At 41.6% G+C, this 16,358-nt stretch overlaps 1 protein-coding gene and 1 long non-coding RNA gene across 4 annotated transcripts in view; both read right to left on the reverse strand.

The window, feature by feature from the left end:
- Positions 1-16,358, reverse strand: part of ROR1 (receptor tyrosine kinase like orphan receptor 1) — a 455,574-nt gene that overhangs the window by 66,892 nt on the left and 372,324 nt on the right. The gene's annotated exons all lie outside the window — the stretch shown is intronic.
- The window catches only part of LOC122436880, a 31,522-nt gene that overhangs the window by 4,699 nt on the left and 10,465 nt on the right, over positions 1-16,358 (reverse strand). The gene's annotated exons all lie outside the window — the stretch shown is intronic.

Below are 16,358 nucleotides of genomic sequence, written 5' to 3' on the forward strand. Positions count from 1 at the left end.
ATCCAGTGGGTGCTCACTAAGTAACAAGTGGCCTATTGAGGAACTCTGCTGGTCTGACTCAGCTTTGGGCTAGTCATTTGCAAGTTGAGGACAGCCTCAAGCTGCCAAAACATGGTGACAAAATGAGCAAGAAGCAGCTGACATTTCCTAGCACCATCTTGTGTTTCAGTCCTTAGTTTGAGCTTTTCTTCTCTCTCCTTCCAGAAGGTGAGACTCATGTTGGGCCCAAGTTCACAAGTCAGGGTCTTACAAGTCGAAAGAATGAAAGGCATGCATGCTCAGTTGCTTAGTCATGTTCAACTCTGCGACCCCATGGACTGTAGCCCACCAGGTTCCTAAAGGCACAGATATGCAATTTCAGGGGAAGAGGAAGAGGACGGATTGGGGTCCCCATGCCAAGAGCTATGCCAAGCACCTTGAAATTTCCCCCTTTGAATCTGCATGTGTTCCCATGAGTCAGACTGTTACTATCTTCATTTTATAGATGAATGGAGGAGGATAAGGATGAGGAGAAATTTGTTAAAAGTTTAAGCTGGATCTCCAATCCAGATCTGTCTAATTTGAAAAGAGAAATCCTTGGATAGTTTTAGCTTCATGCTTTTCTTATTAGAGCCTAAATCCTGGAACTCCCCAGGATAACTGGTACTTGGGTCTCCTCTGAAGTGTACTCTTAGGAGCTTTATAAATAGGGGTTCTTAAAAGACATAAGAAACTTGGGTGTGACATCCCAGGTACCAAGCTGGACACATGTGTAATTGTCCCCAGTGTAAGTTTTCCCCTCAAACTTCTCTTTTCTTTGTCCCTCATTTTCCCTGATGACACGGAGGAGAAAGTCATGACGAGGGGTTGATCTGTCTTCCAATTTAAAATCCTAAGACCAGCTTGGAGACTTCCAACATCCTTACCTAGGATCTAGGTAAGATCCCAGAGCAGTACACAGGCAGGCTCTTTACCAGTAGCACGACCTGGAAGCGCTAGTATTACCACACTGACCTTTTAACTTCTTCATCTGTAAAATGGGGCTGGTGACTCAACCACCTACCTTTTTAGCATACTGTGGAATTTCAAAAAGGAATATGGGAAAGCCCTCTGTCAACTGCAAAGTGCTAGATCCACTTTTACTAACAGATTCATTCTTTCAGTAAATATTAAGTTCTTCTTCGTGAAAAGCACATTGTCAGGCTATTTGGTGGATACAAATGAATAAAATACGATTTCTGACCTTAAAGTATATACATTCTTGAAAAGAAAATATGTTTATATGAATAACTAAAACACAATGTAGGGTAAAAAAATATTCACCAGAATAAAGAGAAACATAAGATGCTATAGCAGAGTAAGCAAGGGGGCTTTAGGAAAAGGGAAGAAGCTAGCATACTTAAGAGTAATCTGGGAGGTAAAATCTATGAAACTTGACAATTCTCTCATTAAATTATTCATTCTTTCATCCACTAAACATTCAGCAGAGGCTTATTATGTGCTGGTTACCATGTAAGTTATTAATATTAGGCCAGCAAGGGAACATTTCATGCAAAGATGGGCTCAATAAAGGACAGAAATGGTATGGACCTAACAGAAGCAGAAGATATTAAGAACAGGTGGCAAGAATACACAGAAGAACTGTACAAAAGAGATCTTCGTGACCCAGATAATCATGATGGTGTGATCACTCACCTAGAGCCAGACATCCTGGAATGTGAAGTCAAGAGGGCCTTAGGAAGCATCACTACAAACAAAGCTAATGGAGGTGATGAAATTCCAGTTGAGCTATTTCAAATCGTAAAAGATGATGCTGTGAAAGTGCTGCACTCAATATGCCAGCAAATTTGGAAAACTCAGCAGTGGCCCCAGGACTGGAAAAGGTCAGTTTTCATTCCAATCCCAAAGAAAGGCAATGCCAAAGAATGCTCAAACTACCACACGATTGCACTCATCTCAAACGCTAGTAAAGTAATGCTCAAAATTATCCAAGCCAGGGTTCAGCAATATGTGAACCGTGAACTTCCAGATATTCAAGCTGGTATTAGGAAAGGCAGAGGAACCAGAGATCAAATTGCCAATATCCGCTGGATCATCAAAAAAGCAGGAGAGGTCCAGAAAAACATCTATTTCTGCTTTATTGACTATGCCAAAGCCTTTGGATGGATCACAGTAAACTGTGGAAAATTCTGAAAGAGATGGGAATATCAGACCACCTGACCTGCCTCTTGAGAAACCTATATGCAGGTCAGGAAGCAACAGTTAGAACTGGACATGGAAAAAAAAAAAAAAAAGAACTGGACATGGAACAACAGACTGGTTCCAAATAGCAAAAGGAGTATGTCAAGGCTTTATATTGTCACCCTGCTTATTTAACTTATATGCAGAGTACATCATGAGAAATGCTGGGCTGGATGAAGCACAAGCTGGAATCAAGATTGCTGGGAGAAATATAAATAACCTCAGATATGCACATGATAACACCCTTATGGCAGAAAGTAAAGAAGAACTAAAGGGCCTTTTGATGAAAATGAAAGAGGAGAGTGAAAAAGTTGGCTTAAAGCTCAACATTCAGAAAACTAAGATCATGGCATCCGGTCCCATCACTTCATGGCAAATAGATGGGGAAACAGTGGAAACAGTGGCTGACTTTATTTGTCTGGGCTCCAAAATCACTGCAGATGGTGATTACAGCCATGAAATTAAAAGACACTTACTCCTTGGAAGGAAAATTATGACCAACCTAGACGGCATATTAAAAAACAGAGATATTACTTTGTCAACAAAGGTCTGTCTAGTCAAGGCTATGGTTTTTCCAGTGGTCATGTATGGATGTGAGAGTTGGACTATAAAGAAACCTGAGAGCTGAAGAATTGATGCTTTTGAAGTGTGGTGTTGGAGAAGACTCTTGAGAGTCCCTTGGACTGCAAGGAGATCCAACCAGTCCATCCTAAATGATATCAGTCCTGGGTGTTCATTGGAAGGACTGATGTTGAAGCTGAAACTCTAATACTTTGGCCACCTGACTCATTTGAAAAGACCCTGATGCTGGGAAAGATTGAGGGTAGGAGGAGAAAGGGATGACAGAGGATGAGATGGTTGGATGGCATCACCGACACAATGGACATGGGTTTGGGTAGACTCCAGCAGTGGTGATGGACAGGGAGGCCTGGCGTGCTGCGGTTCATGGGGTCGCAAAGCGTTGGATATGACTGAGTGACTGAACTGAACTGAATCTACCAAGAAAGACCCATTTCTCAAAAGTTCATGTGTTTGGGACTTTCCCCGCAGACCAGTGGTTAAGACTTTGTGCTTTCACTGCAGGGGGCATGGGTTCAATTCCTGGTCAGGGAACTAAGATCCCACATCCCCTGAGGTGTGGCCAAAAAGGGGGGAAAAAAAAAAGAGAGTTTAAAAAAAAAAAAGCTCACAGTCTCTGAATGGAGAAATCACAGATTGGGCCTCCACCCCACTGCCAAGCCCCTATTCATGCAGGACATCCACTGCTTCGTGATGGAACCCGAGCATCTGGGGTAGAATTCTTGGGAAGGCACATCATGTAAACAACACCATTTTCTGGGACTGTTGTTGCCAAGCTGACCAGGGTTTGAAAACATAAGGACTTTCTATTGATGAGCTTTGGGTAAACCACTGTAAAAAAGTCTTAAAAACCATCACATTTGACTGGCCTGTTAGTTGTGGAAAAGGAACCCAGATCTAACACATGGTAACAAGGAAACAAAAATAACATAGGAAGATTTTGTTACTTTTGATCATATGTTTTCAGTCCACAGGTTTTCTGTTAGCCAGTTCAAAGAATTTGATCAGCTTTTTCCCTTCTATGTGGCTCCTCATTTGTCACCAATGTTTTATAGATGGAGGCACAGAAATATAAAATGACTAGCCCAAAGGTATCATCTCTTACCCACTCCCAGGTCCACCCTGCAGTGTGTTATTGTAGGGCCACAGACATGTTGCCATGGCATTGAGAGCATTATCAGCTTACATAACATCTTCCTAAGGCTTTGAAAGAGACCAGGAGACAATGGCCTGCATGTTGGGGACCCATGTTCCTGCGTGTTCTTGAGACATGTGTGAAGACTACTAAAGCTGCCTTTGCAATCAGTTTAGATTGTGGAAATAGGAATCTGGGGAAGCTAAATTTACTTTCAAGTCAACTGGATTAACACTAAAGTAATTTTCTTCGTGTAAACCCAAGTTTAGGGTAATGCATGAGCTAAGTTTGGAGCAGGGGGCCAAGACACAGATTTCTTGAGTTGCAGAGCTCTTGCAGATCTCAGCAGATAACAAAGCTATTATCCATGCAGAAATGGAAGCATCCTCAAATCCTGTCAGATGGCAGCACTGACAAAAATCACTACCAAATGTATTTTACACTGATTTGCTTTCTTGAGTCTGGCTCTTAAAAACAAAACATTCTCTTTCAGGAATTTAGTAAAAACACAAGAATGCTGCTGTGAAGGAAATCTCTAGGGAATGCCAGGGACTAACAACAGAGGATTTCTGACAGAAGAAAGAGACGAGGATTTGGAACAAGTTTCTGAATGGCATCATTGTCCTTTCTTTTCTTTTTTCCCCCTCTGAGTTTCTTAGCACGCATTTTGGAGAAAAGGATTTGGATCAGAAACTCAGAAATTACCTGGACTTACAAAAATATAGTGTGAAAGTATATATATATATATATACATTTTAATGGTTTTGAGTTAAAGGTCTTTATCCCACTTCTCCTAACATATTGTTATCTACTCTTGGCCCCCTCCAATGCTTTGTTGTATTCTGTTTCCAAGATATATAAGCCTTCTGAAGAGCTTGTAAGAGTGCTAGATTTATTTGCCTTCATTTGTCATCTGGTAAAATAAGGGAGCTTAACTCTCAAAAGGAGATGAAGGCATATGTAGCCAATGAGTACCATGTGATTTTCCATAAGATATCCTTGAACTATTAATATATTGAGTACCAACTTAGAGATCAAATCAGTCAATCCTAAAGGAAAACAATCCTGAATATTCATTGGAGGGACTGATGCTGAGGCTGAAACTCCAATACTTTGGCCATATGATGCAAAGAGTCAACTCATTTGGAAAGACCCTAATGCTGGGAAAGATTGAGGGCAGGAAGAGAAGGGGATGACAGATGATGAGATGGTTGGATGGCATCACTGACTCAATGGACATGAGTTTGAGCAAGCTCTGGGAGATGGTCAAGGGCAGGGAAGCCTGGTGTGCTGCAGTCCATGGGGTCTGCAGTCCAACAAAAGTCGGACACTACTGAACAAATGAACAACAACAACCAACTTAGAAATTAAAAACAAAAATAACCCTTATTAGCTATTCTGTTTCTCAGGCAAGAATCATATAGAATAAAGAGAAGATCTGAGTTCTAATCCCAGCTGTGGTACTCACTAGCTGTCTGTCCTTGAGGTGATTTGAAGTTAGACAGATTTGGATTTGAATCCCAGCTCTTCACCTGATAGAGTGTGTGACCTGGGGGAAGTTACTTGCTGTCTCTGACCTTCACTTTCCTCAGTGTCAAATGGAGGGAGTAGTACCTGCCGCTAGTAGTTTCTCTTCCCAGATTACCATGTATTTACATACACAAAAATCTGGTTCGAGTACACAGTATGTACTGTGGCTGGCTTTTAGAATGGGCATAGGAGGAGAGTGAGCTGCCTTCATGGTTTTGGACATTAGAATGATCTACCCACTGATTCTAGTTCTACTTGTTCAGTCATTCACTCATTCCACAAATACTTCACTGCTTGTGGATGTTGTCCAGATGGAGAGTGGACAGACAGTCGCCGGTGGAGGAGACATGGGCTCCGATGGGAACCTGGGGAGAACGGAGGAGGGCATGTGACCTTATACTCGGGGCCTCACAGAATATGCACATAGCATTGAGTAAGAAAGCGCTAAGAGTCTCAGTTCAGGATTAGTGTGGAGAGAGATTAGGGAGGGGCATTAGGGCTAGAAGAGGCTAGAGTGACAGAGGACACAGCAAATTAGAAATGGCTTTCTAAATCAAGGGAAGGAGTCTGTACTTTATCCTGAGGGCAAAAGAAAAACATAGGAAGACTTTAAAAAAAATTTTTTTTGGCCAGGATTCACAGGATGTGGGACCTTAGTTCCCCGACCAGGTATCAAACCTGTGCCCCCTGCAGTGGAATGTGGAGTCTTAACCACTGAACTGTCAGAGCAGTCCCTGCACACACAGGAAGATTTTAAACATGATTATTTTGCAGCCGAGAGTCACTTTAAGCCCTAGAGTTCATGGCAACTGGCTTGATCTCTCTTCTCAACCCAAGGGCAACCTACAGAACGCAGGTCTGTAATGATTATGATCCCATAACAGAAGGGAACTAGGTGTCTTGGTATAATATGTCTCAAACCTACAAGTGATAAGTAAGTGCTTATAATAATTACTTTCTGTGCTTAAAATTTTACAAAGCCTTCTGAGTCTTTGGCCCTGCCCAGCTCAAAGGCACTAACAATTTGCTCATTGCTGTGCATATTCTAAATGCCATTCAGAGATATTATTTAGTGGTAGCAGATGGAAACATGTTTCCAGTATGTCCATGTGAGAGATCTGTAGGGTTATCTCTGGTCTGAGTTATATCTGCTTGAAGGCCAGAGTAAGACCTTGGATGTCAAAAGCCCCAAAAGACAACATATTCCTTGCCCATCCCAACCCCTCATGGAATGAATGAATGAATGAATGGGAGGGAGGGAGGAAGGAAAAAAGGAATGGAAGGAGGGAGTGAAGACGGAATGCCAGCAAGTCCTACAAAGCTCTGTTTTCTCCCATGATGACCACTGGAGTATTTTTAAAATATCACATTCTTTCCCAATGATTCTCTTTAATGTTTTTGTACCGCTAGTTCCCTAAGAAATAACTTTGTCTATCGGTAAATCTGGGACCAGTGGCAGAGATTCTGGGTGGTAAGAAGTCTCCTTCTTTAGAAATTACTTTCATTCAACACCACACATCCCCAAAGCTTACACAGTCTACTCTCCAGCACAGGGCCAGCCTCAGTGACCATTATACGCCTGGGTTCTACTACAGTGCTTGGCACACAGTGGGTGCTGCAAAACATTGACTGTCACCTGAATGGAATATTACTAGTCTATTATATTTCCTAGCAGGAAGTGAAAGTTTTGTAGAACCCTTTAGGTTGAATTTTTTTTCTAAAACGTTCAAGTCTACTTTCTACTTGGCTGTCACCTCCTTGAGGACAGGAAATAATGTCTCTTCATCTGTCGGGACCCTTCCTGAACCTCTTACTCCTGCCTTAACACAATGCATGGCATAAAGGGAAGAATGACATCTGTCACTCTATCAATAGTAGACTTCTCTTTTTGCTTTGGTAACAGTGTCATTGAATGTAACAGAATCATCCTTTGCTAGCTGTGAATCGTATAGAACGTATGACTGCATTTCTGCATTGGCAGTAAGAACCAGATGTCATGCCAATGGTACAACCATAGAACCTGGAAAAAAGAACTTAATCTCTTAGTGGGGATTATTTTAAGTGGGGATAGTATCTGCTATGCCTGTAAGATATTTTCAATAGCTTGAAGGAAATCCTGTGTGTGAAAATGCAAAATAAGCATTGTGTACAGTCATTAATGTAGCAAATGGAGCTTAGGACATGAGTCTAAAAGATGTATAGAGTCTAAACTTGGCCACTGCTCAGAATGTGTGATAACCCTAGATAAGTCACTTACCCTCTCTGAACCACATTTTCTTCACACATAATTCCAGGTACAGCAGCCTCTTAGGACTTTCAGGACCAAAAGAAATACAAAGTGTGCAAATACTGTATAGACTGTAATGTAAGCTGTTTTTGAATCAATATTATTCCTTGGAGCTGATCTACAAAGAGTAGAAGTTTTGGCTGCCCCTGTCCTGATAAAACTCAGAACAATTCTTGGTGAGGTGTTGTTCAAACTGGGTGCCCATAAGATGTACCTAAGAGGGTAAACTAAAGATGCAGACTGCCAAGAACACCCCTAGAGGTCTGATTCAAAAGGGATCCAGAAATGTGCATTCTTAACAAGCTACATGTGGACTTCCCACCAGACATTAAGAGACATTAGGCTAGGGCTAGAGGAATTCTCCCAGACAGAATTAAGGAAGAGAGGGACCCTGAAGTTCCTCTAAAGCAGGAGTTCATATCAGAATTAACTACGGAGCTTCATCCACAGTTCTGTGTCTTGGCCTCAGCCTTGGAGAGTCTGATCAGTAGGTCTACAGTGGGTCCCAATACCTGAGGCCCTTTTAAAAAATTAATTTCCCCTAGTTCTAACCATCCCCCCAAGGGATACTGAGGATCCTGTAACAGTGACCCATATAACAGAAGCTTGTTAACACTAGTTGCCAAACCACTTCCTCCCATCCTTCTCTGTGCATAACCCCTAGGACACAGGACATCTCTTGGGGACTTTTTCTCCCAGATTCTTGGCTTCAAAACTGTCATTAGTGATCAATATTACTGATATCACTAATATTCACTGTTTTGTTTTAAAATGTGTGTGTGTGTGTGTTTGTGTGTGTATGTGTGTGGTGGGTACAGTGGAGGCTCGTGAAACATAACTTGTTCAGGATTCAGGAGCCCCATAGAAATCCCATTGCTGGCTTATTCCCACATTACTTGTCTCTTCATCTTAGAAGTAGAGAGCTGAAAACATGGGGTTATTTGAAATTTTGCTAGTCTGCAGTCACCTCATGTTTTGTGATTTAGTACTTACAGCTAAAAAGTGATTTTGTGTGTGTGTGTGTGTGTGCGCTCAGTCGTGTCTGACTCCTTGCAACCGCATGGACTGCAGCCTGCCAGGCTCCTCTGTCCATGGAATTTTCCAGGCAAGAATACTGGAGAGGGTTGACAGGGGATTTTCTACACCAGGGATCAAACCGACGCAGGGATCAAATCCTCATCTCTTGTGTCTCCTGCATTGGCAGGTGAATTCTTTACCACTGTGCCATGCAGGAAGCCCCAAAAAAGTGATTAAAAAAGAAAAAAAGAAAAACAGATGGCAAAAATGTGACACTCAAGTCAACCCCTCTCCCAATTTATACAACTGTATAATACAATGAAACGTCATTTATTTGCCATTAAAATGATTATGATTTAGCACAGGGCCAAATTTTGGCCACTGATGTTGAATATTTATGGCTGGCTCCCTCAGGAAATAGAGGGGGCTACAGAAATGTGCTCTTTCTCTACCCTACCTCCACTTGATGAATGATTATTTTACTTGGTAATATAGTGAGACCAAATTTGCAAATACCTCAGAGGTGAGGCTCAGTACAATTACATTTATAAATAAGGGTTATTGTAATCAGCTCTAAGTGCAGGGCTTAAAATAGAAATCTAAAAAGCAAATTGGTGAAAAAAAAATTGGTACAACTCAAGAACAGTATTTAATTTGCTGGCATTTTGAAATGTGTTTTGAAAATTTATTCACAAAGCCAGATTTTTTTTTTTAAGACCTCTTGTTTCCTTATTTAAAGTTGGGAAAATACAAAAGTGAAATATAATAGGCACCTTACAAAGATCATCTCAGTGACAAAACTGGAAGAGGAATTGGTTACGATGGCTCCATTGAGACCTGCTGGCACATACAATGGCTCTCTAATCACCTAAACTAGTTATCAGGGCCCATAACAATTCTCACATCAGTTTAGCCCTTGAAAGAGGGCTTTGTGGTTGAGAGCCTAAGCCTTACAACCAGACATCTCAAGTTCAAATGCTGTCTGCTGTTTACTCAAGGTATGTGCACAAGTAAACTACACAACTTCTCTGTGCTTCAACTCAATTTGTAAAGGTTATTCTAAAAATTAAATGAGATAATGCATGTAAAGCACTTAATATACCTAGTACATAACATGCATATAACAAAGGACTCCTCTGATTATTATTATTATTATTATTCTCACACAATCATTTCAACAACTACGTGAGAAAAGTATTATTGTCCCTATTTCAGATGAGAAAACTGAAATTCATTAGATAACATGATCTGTCAATTGCATGCTCCTTCTCCGTGGCAGGAAGGGACTCTGGGAAGATGGACTGATGCAGGGCAAAGCCTTCCAAACTTTTGGCACATGCACAAAAGTGAGGAGCAGAAAAAAATGGCACATCTAGAAAACAAAAGAAGACAAAGCGGAACAAATGACCACAACTCTGCACCAAGAATAGATGATCTAGGAGGGAGTAAGACATATGGAGCTATGTTGCCTAGCAGAGCACTGGGCACAAAAATCCGTGACTTTCTTTTCTGACATATCATCAGCCTCCTTGCAAAGTCCCACCACGCATGGTTTTCAGTAGAAATCATAATCATAATAAATTAAAACCTAAAATAATAATAATAAAAATTAAAAAATAAATAAATTAAAACCTACCTATAGGAAGGCAGCTGGCTAGAGCAGAGATGACTGACCCGAGGAGATGAAGCCTGACTCCTGTATTAACTAGTTAGTTTTAGGCTCTTGAGCAAGTTACATCATCCCTCTCAGCCTCAGTCTCTTCATCTACAATATGGAGTTAATAACTCAAAGGATGTTGTAAGGAATGTTAGAAGGATTATACGAGATAACATGGGTAACTAATCCAGGGTTTCTCAATGTCAGTGACATTGATGCTATGGGCTGGATAATTCTTGTGGAGGGCTGTCCTTTACATCGTAAGGAGCTGGCAGCATCCCTCGCTTCTACCCACTAGAGGCCTGCAGCTCCCCTCCAGTTGTGATAACCAAAAATGTCTCTAGACATTGCCAAATGTCCCCTGGAGGGCAAAATCACCCCTGGTTGAGAACCACCAGCCTAGTCCAGCATCTGGTTTATAATAGGTGCTCTATAAATGTCAATTTTCCCCTCCTTTTAGATGAAACCTCATATTTTTGGGGGGAGGTGTGGCCCAACTAATTTGGAATCTGTGTTAATTTAAGTAATGGCAGGACCGAAGTCCATATTTACAGTAACATGAAAAAAATTAAGTGTCCACAACAATCCAGAGGACATTGGTTTCACTTGTGAAACCATACTATTTATAAACATTCGTGGGAAAGTCATTTACATTCAATTTCTGTACTAAGTACAAACAATTCTTAAACATTTACCAAAGCTCAAACCCACATTTACTATCAACCATTTTCAAGGAGATTTAAACTGCTAACTCTACTTCAAAGAACTGAAATGGCAATATTTTTAGAAACAACTTATTTTCTGACTGTCCTCTAAGGCAGACTAATCTTTCATTTTAATAAGCAGGTTAATGAGGTTTTGTTTTACTCACATACCCAAAGTGGAAGATATTTTATAACTATCATATTGAGGTTTTCTAAGTTCTTACTGACTTTGAAAGCAAGGAATTCTTTTGCATAGCTAACCTAACATCTTCCTGCTGCCTTTTCAGCCTGTTTTCCATTGTTTAAGCTTCAGTGGAACATGAGACCAGCTGTTTGCGAGAAGAGCTTCATTCTTTTATACCTGGAGATTCTAAGTAATATCAGGCCTGGCCTGGGACTTCCACGGCTGTGTCTGTGGTTCTTAACAGGGGCCAAGTTTGCACGGCAGGGGACAGCCGTCAGTGATTGGGGATATTTTTGAGTTTTATTGCAACTGGGGGCCAAAGTCCTATTGGCATCTAGTGGATAGAGGCCAAAGATACTGATAAACAACCTGTAATGCCCAAGGTAGAACCCTGGAACAAAGAATTATCCAGCCCCGATGTCAGTAATGTCAAGGTTGAGAAATCCCATTCTTGACCATATCTCTTAGATGATTTTAGCAGATGAACAATGACTAAACTGTTAGAAACAAAGTCAATCAAGTCCTGCTTGTCTGGCTTTGAGATACATGTTGCCCTCTTCAGGAAGCCTTTTGTAGTCTGATATCTGGAAGCCCTTCTCTGGACAACCCCGGGCTGTGTAAGCCCCCCACCAGAGCACTTAGCACAATGCAGGCTCATGGTGGACATGTAATAAAAGACAGCTGTGTAAATGCACAGCTATGGGATCCAACAATGGGTCCTTGAGTTCTTGGGGCTCTCGGAGTTCCCCAGACATCCCCTCTGGACACACCTAATGTAAGCGCTGAGGGCCTCCGGGGGCTGAGCTTGGTGACACGAGGCGGGAGAGGGTGTGAAGGAGCTGGACGTGCTCAAGTCACTCTTCCTTGTCTACACCAGGAATTGGAGTTTATTTTCCTTCTCCTCCTCACACTGACAGGAATATAGATTTGGTTTCATTTAGCATTTCACTTAATCGTCTGAAATGTAAAAACTGAACAAACAGATCTGATTCCACACTTTCCACACTCCTTCTTGTGGTGCTGTTAAAACAAACAGGAGGAATGTGGGGGTCAGGGTTCTGCTACTTGAAGCCTAGTAGCCATGTATGCCTCAGTCTCGTATTTTCCCCCAACCTCGCCCCAGGCCCACTCAGAATTTCAAGGGCAGTGTCTTCTCCACATTGCCTGGATATTGGAGGTGCTGCAGTTATTAATGGGCTCCAGCTCTTCTTGTCTGACTAATAACTACACAGCATACAGAAGTTTCCAACGGGCTGATAAAAAGATGACAGTTGTATTCAATCAACTTCTAAGATTCGTTGCTACTTTTTGATTATGCCAAGTATGCTTCTATCAAGAAGCCTTTACAGTGGGTGTCCACTTTGTCTGGAATGCTCTTCTTGCAGACATACTAGCAGCTCACTCCTTCATTCATGGGTTTGCCCAAATGTCACCTTATCAGAAAGACCTTTCTGAGCCAACGTAAGTCAGGTAGCCACTCTCGACTACATCACCTATTTCCTCTACTTTCTATTTCTTCTTAAACAGCCATCTCTCCCTGGCCTCACTGGCTTCACCCTCAAGAATGTAAGCTCCATCTAACAATCACTACAGCATTTTGACACAGAAGGTCTCTGTCCAGTGATGGGATGAAAAGATGGATGGATAAATAAATGGACTCTCATCACATACCATGTTCACTGTTGTACAAACAAGAATACTGAAGAGGATTAAAATGAAAAGAAAAAAAAAAGAATGTAAGCTCCATAAGAGACAGAGCAGAATCTCTGCCTATTTCTTCCACTGTTTTATCCTTAGTTCCTAGAACAGTCACTGGCTCATAGCAGGTGCTCAACAAATAATCTGTGGATTATGAGAAAATCTCAGCCAGTTTTGGTCAAGAACTTGTACCATGACCCCTTCCACCTCCTCCTCCCTTGACTCCACCAGCACAGGAGGGGTTATTAAGTGCATTAGTTAAACCCACTCAATCAGTTCCACACATTCCATCTGGTTATTACTTAAATTGATCAAATCAGCCTAACTAAGAGCTCCTGAAGACTCCTTGGGAAGCAAACAGATGCATAGTGAAGAGACTCCCTATTCCCTGCGTCCACCCCCACCCCCCACGGCACCAACACACTCTCCAATTCCTCAGGCACAGAGTCCCTTGAAGTCCTGGTTTTCAGCTCTTTGTCATACTCTGGGCATAACTTAGAACTCTTTCCCACTTCTTGTACTCAGAGCAGCTGAACTGTTTTTCTCAGAATCATCATAGAATGTAAAAATAAAGGAGGATTTCTACCCATAAAACCGTAAAACACTCTCATGGTTTCATCTGTGACCCTGAACCTCTTTTTTTTTCCAACCCTCTTTTATTTCTGTAAAAGCATGCACTATGTGCAGGCATCTGGCTTGTAAAAATAAATACAGTGACTGGTTTTCCCAAATAACTTGGCCTAATCACCGAGTGCCCCTGAAAAGACTTGTCTCCTGAGATGTGGCAATCTCATGAAGCCATCTATTTCACGGTCCAGGCACAGACAGGGCACCTACCTAGGTTGAATTACAGGCCCCAGGGTGTCTGGATTTTGACTCTGGACCAACTCTGGACTCCATAGAATTAGATGTTTTCTTGTGGAGGGTGGACCACTAGCTTCATGATACACTTCCAACAGATTTGTTTTGAATTAGATATATGTAGTCTTAACCACCCGAGGGCATGTGCCAGCAGGGATTTTGATATAAGTCCAGCTTTATTTTACAACTGGACTTAAAAACAGAATGGATATTTTGGAGTATTTCTTTATTAAAATTAAGCAAGGCTGATATGAATTGGTGAGCAACAACCTCTAAATCAATGTATCAGTATTTGGAGACATTATTGATAGACTTTTTTAAAATCACTTTTAATCATTTTCAAAACTTAAAAGATTCAATTGAATTCAATTTAGTTCAAGATACGATTATTAAGTATCTATTGTGGTAACATTTAAAAAAGTTTTTCAGAAATCTTTTTCCAATTTTTAAAATATTCAGTTCACTAAATACCTAATTTATTTGCCACAATAAACCTATAAACTTCTTTTAGCAAAAATGAGCATGTGTTGCTTGAAATTTTTATTATCTTCATTACTTAAATCAAGGGAAAAACTATTAGCCAATGTTTAAACTCTAAAACACTGGGTCAGCCAATTCATTTATCATTATTTCTCGATTTATGATCCACTAGAAAATACAAAGGGTTTCCCCGATGGCTCAGTGCTAAAAGAATCTGCCTGCAATTCAGCAGACACAGGAGACTTGGGTTTCATCCCTGGGTTGGGAAGATCCCCTGGAGGAGGAAATGACAACCTATTCCAGTATTCTTGCCTGAAAAATCCCATGGACAGAGGAGTCTGGCAGGCTACAGTCCAAAGAGTAGCATAGAGTCAGACACAACTGAGTGACTGAGCACACACACAGAGAAAATATAAACATTTTATTTCTGCTTTTACAGCTTTCAGTTAGAATTCAAACACTCAGGAGCAGAATGTATCTTCAGTGGCCTCTGATGAGTTCAGATGCTCAAATGAGTTTCCCCACCCTTCTCATGCTACACTAACAATTATAATAGCCACAGACATTGACTGAGCACTTAGTAGCCATTAATGTCTATAGTGCTCAGCCCATTGGCTTCCTAAGGGCCAAGCACTATGTGTTCCAACAAGCCAGTGCACTAGAAGGACCACTGGGATTTAAGGCAGATCCCAGCACACAAGTGTGTGGGGCTTTGGCAAGACTCATAACCACTCTGAGCTTTAGCTTCTTCATCCTTGGGAAGAGGGTAAAAGAACCCGCCTGCCTTATGGAGTTATCTGCAGTTACACACACACTGAATGAAACATAGCTTAATGCTGGAGATGTGCTCTGATATTCAAGATCACAAGTCCATTCCTCAGCAAACTCACTGCATAATTCCAGAAGTGTATAAACCTCCTGTGAGCACAAGCTATGCCTCACTTCCTGATGTAGCCATAGCCCTGGGGCCCCGCCTATAAACATTTCTTGATTAAGTGGATAATATATGTGAAAGTGCCTAAGGAACAGCAAAAAATCCTACAAGATTCCATTATTATTATTTATAACATTAATTCTCTTCCGTAACTTACTTCACCCAGAGTCCTAGTGTTTATTTCTCATGGTTCTTGAGGAAATGATTTATTTATGACTAAAAGAAAATTATTCCAGGCTGATGAAGTCCTGAAGTCAAACAGGGTCTGCTTTAGCTCTGTAACAACTTTACAAAACTTATGCTGCCCCATGTACAGCTGGGATAAAAGAATCTCTGTGAACAGAGATCCCCTCTGGCTGGACTTGGCAGGACGGGAGCTGAAGAATCACGGAACCTGAGATGACATCCTCATGGACACGGAGGGGTGATCACTGGGAAGAAACCTGAACAAGTTACCCAGAGAGTGATGACAAAGTCAGGCCTGCACCTAGCAAAGAGTTTTCACCTCTGGCTGGGCTGCTCCATCTTGGGCTTAAGACAGTTAGTTCAACAACTGAAATAGAATTTGCTTATGCTGACCCTCACCCCTTCTCCTCATCCCACCTGGTGCTTTATTGACTTGGAAAGCAAAGCTAGAGTGAGCCAGTTGAGCCCTGTCTGTGTGAACGGTGGAAGGACCTGTCTCTGCTCTCTCAAAGGAACATGGAAAAAAAATTTCTATTTGGGTTGAAGATGACGTGCATTTAACTGTTGAGAGCCTAGCTACTCCATGTTCAAGGTCAGGAGAGGCAGCCGTGAGAAGATATTCCTCGTTCAAGGTAAGGAGCAGCTGCTGCGCTTTGTTGGAGCAGCCGTGAAGAGATATCCCACTTCCGAGGTAAGAGAAACCCAAGTAAGATGGTAGGTGTTGCGAGAGGGCATCAGAAGGCAGACACACTAAAACCATAATCACAGAAAACTAGCCAATCTGATGACATGGACTACAGTCGTGTCTAACTCAATGAAACTAAGCCATGCCATATGGGGCCACCCAAGATGGTAGGGTCATGGTGGAGAGGTCTGACAGAATGTG

Source organism: Cervus canadensis, chromosome 2 (assembly GCF_019320065.1).
Source record: "Cervus canadensis isolate Bull #8, Minnesota chromosome 2, ASM1932006v1, whole genome shotgun sequence".
NCBI classification, from domain to species: domain Eukaryota; kingdom Metazoa; phylum Chordata; class Mammalia; order Artiodactyla; family Cervidae; genus Cervus; species Cervus canadensis.